The sequence below is a fragment of the Penaeus monodon genome, chromosome 4, assembly GCF_015228065.2.
Source record: "Penaeus monodon isolate SGIC_2016 chromosome 4, NSTDA_Pmon_1, whole genome shotgun sequence".
In the NCBI taxonomy this organism is placed as follows: domain Eukaryota; kingdom Metazoa; phylum Arthropoda; class Malacostraca; order Decapoda; family Penaeidae; genus Penaeus; species Penaeus monodon.
In genome coordinates this window covers 210172-218213 of record NC_051389.1, presented here as the reverse complement: position 1 = coordinate 218213, position 8042 = coordinate 210172, and the positions used below count along the sequence as shown (strand labels likewise).

Below are 8042 nucleotides of genomic sequence, written 5' to 3'. Positions count from 1 at the left end.
GCCAGCTTCACTAAGCGTTTGTTTCAGCATAAGTACGTTGTATCCAGGGAGCACAGCAACAGTACCCTATTTTGATAGTGGGACACAGGCCATCATATGAACTGGTGAGCGGCGCGAATTGTCTTTCCTTCCGCAGATGTCAACGCCCGCAGACTTGTGGAATCGTCCTTAATATAGCTGCTGCCTAATTTCAACTTCAATAGCTTCTTGTTCTCCTCGCTTCCCACTCGCTTCTCCCTATGCGCCACGCCTTCTCCTAGTCCGCCCGGGATCCTCCGCCTGATCTCCGACTTCTGTCTTCCTCGCTTCCGTTCGTCTGTGCTCACATGCCTCGTGTTACCGGGTTGCCTCTCCTCTCTCTCTGTTATCCCACCTCCTCTCCCTTTCCTCTTCAGACCTAAAGATGGAATCCAGGTGGACTTCGAAATTGTAATCTCAGATTTTTTTTTTGCAGTGTGGAAGAGTTTTACGATTCATATATATATATATATATATATATATATATATATATATATATATATATATATATGTGTGTGTGTGTGTGTGTGTGTGTGTGTGTGTGTGTGTGTGTGTGTGTGTGTGTGTGTGTATGTTGTATGTATGTATGTATGTATTATTATTATTATATATATATATATATATATATATATATATATATATATATATGTATTTTATTATATATATTATATATATATATATATATATATATATATATATATATATATATATATATATATATTATATATATATGTATATATTTATATATATATATATATATATATATATATATGTATATATATATATACATATCATCATCATCATCATTCATCATCAAGGGGCTAACGCCGACGGGGGCGTATGGCCGCATCCACCCTTCGTTTCCAGCCATGGAAAATCTCCAGGCAGGCCCTCGGCACATCTCTAACTCCTCGCGACAGGTCTCGTCGAGCTGCCTAAGCCACGACCTCCTGGGTTGTCCCACAGGCCTCCTCTACCCAGGATTATCTCGCAAAGAGACAGGGTCATCCATAGGGAAACAAGTTAAGTGCCCATATAGCCTGAGTTGGCGATCCCGAATTATACAAGTAACAGGTGCCATACCAGTTTCACGGTGTAGCCGTCGGTTGGACACGTGGTCCTGCCAATTGTACCCAATGATCCGGCGAAGAGACTTGTTACAAAATGCATCAAAACGAGACTCCAAGGCACTAGATAGCGTCAAGGTTTCACTTCCATAGAGCAAAACTAGCAGTATCAAGGCCTTGAAGACACGTAGTTTGGTCCTTCTGCATAGGTACCGACATCTCCAAATGCTCTTGTTGATCGAGTTCATGGCTCCTGCTGCCAGACCAATCCGTTTACTTACTTCTTGGTCTGACAGCCCAGAGAGGACTATGCTATCAAGGTATGTAAAACTCTCTGTGACTTCAACGTCCTTGCCGCAAGCATGGAACGACTGAACGAGTTCCCCTAACAGGCCCTCAAAGTCCTGAATCTTGGTCTTGGTCCAGGAGACCTCTAGGCCTAAGGGCTTCGCCTCATTGCTAAATGGAACAAGAGCGGTCACCAGTGACTCCAGGGACTCCGATAGGATAGCAACATCGGATATTGCCCAGTGTTGCTCCACGCTGACTTTGGCTAGTAGTTTTGTCCATTATCCAGTCCATACAGGTGTTGAAAAGTGTTGGTGCAAGAACACAGCCTTGTCTCACTCCTGAATTAGCAGGGGAGAAGTTTGACAGGCCCCCACCACATTTTACAGCACTTTCAGTACCGGCTTGCTATTAAATAATAATAATAATAATAATCGGTTTATTGACTTTCATGCAGCCAGAGGCTGAAAATATACATAGAAATACAGATAGAGAGACAAACTATATATACATAAACATATAAACAACACATAACGAAGTAAACTAACAATCAATAACAACAAAATAAACAGATAAACAAAAGCCAAGTACAAAATCAGGTGAGCTAGGATTGGACAAGTAAAAATGGACTAGTGTTCGTTGATGAGTCGGACTAGAGTGGGTACTGTGCTCCGGTGGTAGCGGTCAGTGCGGGCCCTGATGGGCACCAGTTTGTTGGCGGCGCGTAGGGCCCGGCGAGGCGGCGGCGCGTCGGGGGGCAGCAGGTCACGGTGGCGTGGATGGAACAGCAATTTTAGACCAAACTGCTGCAGTGAGGTTGAGTAGTGAGTGGCGAGGGAGGTGAGGCCCAGGGCAGCCAGGGCGCTATCATAGCTGTTATAGACAGGGCCGAGAATGATCTTGGCTGCCCTTCTCTGCACCCTCTCAAGTTGTAGCAGCTGGGTGGCGGTGAGGGAGGGGGACCAGGCGGGGGAGGCGTAGGTCAATTTCGGCAGGATGAATAGCCTGTAGATATTCTGAAGCTCCGGGAGTGGAACGCCAAGGGACTTGAGGCGACACAGCATGTGAAGCCTGTACGAGGCAGACCTCACGATGTCTCTGACGTGCTGCGTCCAGGAGAGCTTATCGTCGATGGTGACGCCGAGCAGCTTGGTGGAACGGACTACGTCGAGCGGATGGTTGTCCAGCGTGAGGATGGGCGAGGGGGCGGGGTTGGTGGAGAAGTCGAACTGCATCACAACTGACTTCTGGCGATTGATGGTGACGTGATTTGCGGTGGTCCAGGAGAGAAGGTTGTCGAGGGTGCACTGGATGGCGGAGTGGTCAGGGCAGGAATTATCAATGGCGGCGGCGATGGTCGAGTCATCCACGTATTTCCAACGATGCTCGGTATCGAGGAGAGCATCGTTAATCATGACTAGGAAGCATAGGGGTCCCATTCTAGTCCCCTGGGGGACTCCCACGTGAGTGGCAGAAGGCTGGAGACTTGACCCTGCACGCGCACGGCAACAGCCTGTTGGAGAGAAAGTCTGCCAGCCAGGGGATGAGGTACTCCCTGATGCCCGTGGAAGCTGCTGCTTTTGAGATGACCGTAGTGTGGTCCACCAGGTCGAAAGCTTTCTTGAAATCTATGAAGATGCTGGTGACGGAGGATTTGCGCTTGTCGAGGTGGGCGTGGACGAAGTCGAGGAAGCTGACGAGGCAGTGTGTGGTTGAAGAGGAGCGCATGTAGCCGAACTGCCGAGTATCAACGCTGGGCGCGAGGTCCTGGCCAATAAGCCGTGTCGGAATTCCCCTGAGCCTCAGGATTTCCCATAGAGATTCTCGATGCACTGCGTCAAACGCCTTCTTGAGGTCGATGTAGGCTGCAAGCAACCCACGACCAAACTCACGACGGCGTTCCACATTTACTCGAAGCGCTAGTAATCGGTCTATTGTGGACTTGCCAGGAGTGAATCCAGACTGCTCCGGTCTCTGATGTCTTAGTAGATGGTCGCAGAAGAATGTGGGCGAAAACTTTGCCTGGTATGCTGAGCAGTGTAATGCCACGGTAGTTGGTACAGTCCTGGCGATCCCCTTTCCCCTTCCAGAGAGTGAATATATATATATATATATATATATATATATATATATATATATATATATATATATATATATATTTACACACACACAGAACATATTTCTTTATCTAACTTGAAAAAAGATTGCTTATTTGCCCGACTGTTTCTACCCGTTTGAACCCAAACCGTAATCAATGGCGTACGAAACTAGCCCTTACTACTTATGAGGACAGTGCAAAAGGGTTATAGAAGGAGAACGCCACATTCGTGATTTTATCCACTTCATCTCTCCCTTAAAGCACGGAAACCACGCAAGGCCGGGCGCTGTCTGCTTGCGTGACACGTCCAGCCAATGGCAGGCGCTGGCCCAACAGTTCAATTATTGACGGCGCGTTCAATCGAACGTTCAAGGGGGCGGGAGGTGGAGGGTGGGTCGGAGAGAGGTGGCGGGGGATAGGGTAGTGTATGGGTGGGGGAAGTGGACGGTGGGGGTGGGTAGGGACGGCGGAGGAGATGTGGAGGGAAGGGGCAGGGGTATAGGGAGAGTAGGGAGGTGAAGGCTGGGTAGGGTGTGTTACAAATCTCTTGTGCGTGGACTAAGCAGAACAGCCATGGTGGTTCCGGAGACAGGCCGGACTTCTGCGTGCGAACGAACGAATATGACTGGAATCGACGCGTTTGTGTTCAGGCTTTTCCACAGCAGAGGCAGGTAGAAACAGTAGCACATTGGTAGTAATTAAATAATATTAACAATAGTAATAAGACAATGATAATGATAATAATGATAAATAAAGAAATAAAAAATAACAGCAATAATAATCATAATTACATAAATAATAATAATAATGAATAACAATAATGATAAAATGATGTTAATAATGACTAAAATAAAACAATGATAATAGTGATAAAAATAACAGCAACAAAAGCAACACCAACAATAATAATAACAATGATATTACTGGTAGTAGAAGATGATGATGGTGATGATGATGGGGATGATGATAATAATAAAAATGATGATGATGATGATGATGATGATGATGATGACGATGATGATGATGATGATGATGATGATGATGATGATGTTGATGATGATGATGATGATGATGATGATGATCATGATGATAATAGTAATAATAATAACAATAATCTTTACCATTATTATCATCATTATAATAATGATGATGATAATACGAATAATCGTAACAGTTGTAGTAATGATAACAATACTAATTATACTACTACTAATACTACTAATGATAACGATAATGATAATAATAACAATAATAATAGTAATAATGATAATAATAAATGATAAATAATAAAAATCACTTACACGCACACGTTTTACCCACTCACCCACTTACCCACCCACTGAACCTTCTGTACCTACATAATCACCCACACCCAAGCAAGACAATGAAACCTAGTCTATCGACCCTCCGTCTACTTCATTCACTCCCCTAACAGCAGACTCGGTGATTACACAGGAAAATCATAACGATCTCCCCTACCAAAGAGAGCATAATGACACAAGATCTCTCCTGCCCATAACGTTAGAAGTGGCAGTATGAGATTAAGGGAATAATGAGAGGAGGGGGTGTGGATGGGAGTGGGGAGGAATAATACAAATAGAGGGTGAAGCGGCAAGGAAGAGGGGGCAGCGTGCGGTGGCACTGATATGTCACAGGTACGCCGTAATAGCGATTAGATGGACTAAAACATAGCCACACATGTATCTTTCAACGTTCTTTCACACACACAGACATGACTATCAAATTCCCTTTCTAAAAAGCAATAGCAAGTAATCCTGATAAACAGAGAAATCGTGTTGTAATACTGCTACTGTTTCGTCCGTCCATCGGTTCGTTCGCATGTTACGCTTAAGTTTTACGCCTTAAGTCATATGCTATGTGATTGCGGACAAGAAATAATTTCATTTTGGTTTAAAATAAGGTGATCATTGACGACATAAATACAGAACAATGACACGCACATCCTACTACGAATCTATGAGTATCCTATTCTATCATTATCATTGTCATTATCATTGCAATTATTACTATTACCATTACCATTATCCGTGTTATCATTATTTTTACCGTTATCACTTTCATTATCATTCTCCTTCTTCGAGGCAAGTATACTGCAATGAAGTACTTAGACCGTCAGTTATTGTGCGTTTGTTATCTACACTATCCGAGAGGGGAGGTTAAGAAGGAAGGTGGGAGGGGAAGGCGAAAGGAAGGGGATACGGGAACGAAGGGGTGAGGGATTTTAAGGAGGAAGAAGGGGGAAGTGGGAGGGGACAGATTTAAGGGAGAAGTAAATTTACGGCAGATTTGGGAGTGAGAGGGGTGGCAGAGCGGGAGAGGAAAAAGCACAGAGAGAGAGAGGGAAGGGAAAATGGGAAGGATAGACGAAAGGTAGAAGGAAGAGGGTGAAAGAGGGAAAGAGGAGTCCACGGGTCTAGTAAATTATATACTGATATGGTCAGTTAAAGTTCTCTATGCTCAAGCACTTTATGCAAATCATTCCTTTAGGATTCGCAGGTGCTCTCAAACTTCCGGCAACCGAAAGAAGACTGAAAACTGTTATAAAAATCTGAAGAGAAACCTTACGTTCATCCTTGTAAGAACACCTTCATCCTTTTCCCACCTGCCTATGCTTCACGCCTTTCAAACCCTCGCCACTCTCCCTCTCTCCACTCCTCCCTCTCCCTCCCTCTCTCCACCCTTCTCTCTCCACCCTTCTCCTCTCCTCACACTCTCCCTCTCTCTACTCTATTCATCCCCTCCCTCTCTCACCCTCCTCCTCTCTCCACCCTCCTCCTCTCTCCACCCTCCTCCTCTCTCCACCCTCCCCCTTCCTCCACCCCTCTCTCTCTCCACCCCTTCCTCACTTTACCCTTTTCTCTCTACGCCCTTCCTCACTCCATTCTCTCCCTCTCTCCTTCCCCTTCTTCTCTCCACTCTCTTGTTCCTCTCACTTTTCTTCTTTTCTCGAAAAAACCTTCATTCTCTCCAGACTTACCTATTCCCATTTCCCTCCACAGACTATGCTTGCCTTCCCGCTCACATGCGTCCCTCCTCTCTCATTTCTTCCTTTTCTCCCCCTCCCTCCCACTCACACCCTCCTCACCTTCCCACATTTCTTTTTCCTCCCATGCACCCTCTCCCACTCTCATTCTCCCCTCCCCCCTCTCCAAACATGCTCCCCCCCCTCCTTCTCCACCCCTTTCCCCCCTCACACTTCTTCAAACATGCTCCCTTCCCCCTCCTCCTCCCCTCCTTTCTCCCCTCCCCCTCCTTCAAACATACGGGCGTAATGTGTAGCCATCGCTCTTCTATTGAGCGTCGTGTGACGGACGCGCGTAACAAAGATGGATGGCCCGACCGATTACTTATGTATATATTAAGGAGCTCCTGCCTATTGTTAATACGGGCACACGCAAACGGTACGACATCGAAATGTCGCTAGATACCGAGAACGGCAAACGCTGACGGAAAATATGAACAAGAAAATGAGTGAGCGAACGTGCACACACACATATGCACACATATAAGCATGCACACGAATACAAGATCATCAGTAACATGTACAAGATGTCACTCCACCCAGTAAAGTACAGTTATGTTTCTTGGATTCTTTCGTAAGGTTCCTTTTCTTCTCTCCAACTTCGCTCGCCCTTGGACTGAAAGTAGATACAGTTAACCTTGTCTCTTACGTATGGCTAGCGCATAAAACCGAAGCTTAGGTTAGAATCGATAAGATAATCGGCCTTACCTGCACGCGAAATTGATCAAATTTGAGTTAATATTTCATAGGTGAATCTATGTATATTTATAGGCTTACATCTTTTATCATTAACGGTCGAGCAAACACGCAGACAAACACAGAAACACACAAGCGCATAATCATGTGTCCCATTCTACGTCTACTTCTACTTCCATCCTTTTGACTTCACCTCATTCCCCGTCTTCCCCTCCTTCTCCCACTCCCTCCTACTCTTTCCTCCCCCCCCCTTCCCAACGCCACACACCATAGTACACTTGCCACACTGGCTTCTCTGCTTACAGTAGCCGCAAAGAAGGAAACATCCCACTTTCCTTGATTGGATGAGCGGAATGTAGATAGGAATGAAGAAACAGATCAATAAAACAACCTTCTTGGAGAGGAGTGGATGTAATTTGTAACTGAAGAAGGTTGGGCTATTTAAGAATCACTGGTTCGATTATTCAATAAAACAGAAGTTGGAGTACGCAATGTACTCCTCTTCTCTAATAGCCAGGACCTGGAGCCATGACTTACAGCCCCTGACCCTTGACTCCATCGAGGGTCCGCCAGAGTCTCGACCCCGAGGGCTCCCGATTCGTGTCGGTGGCGAGACGAGGACTTGGAATTATCACGGCCTACTTGTCCTGTCACCTTTAGGCCTACCTCCGCTTTAATAAGTAATACAGCGTTGGCGTTATTCTCGCCTCCCGTGCTTCATCCGCGCCGCAGTAGATATACAACTGCGCATACCGCACAAACATTATACATTACATTATACATTACACAGTGCGCATACATACATTCAGTTGTAACCATATCTGCACAACAC

The 8042-nt window shown here is 45.5% G+C and overlaps 1 protein-coding gene across 1 annotated transcript in view; it reads right to left on the bottom strand.

The window, feature by feature from the left end:
• The window catches only part of LOC119599331, a 136766-nt gene that overhangs the window by 128246 nt on the left and 478 nt on the right, over positions 1-8042 (bottom strand). The window lies entirely within an intron of this gene.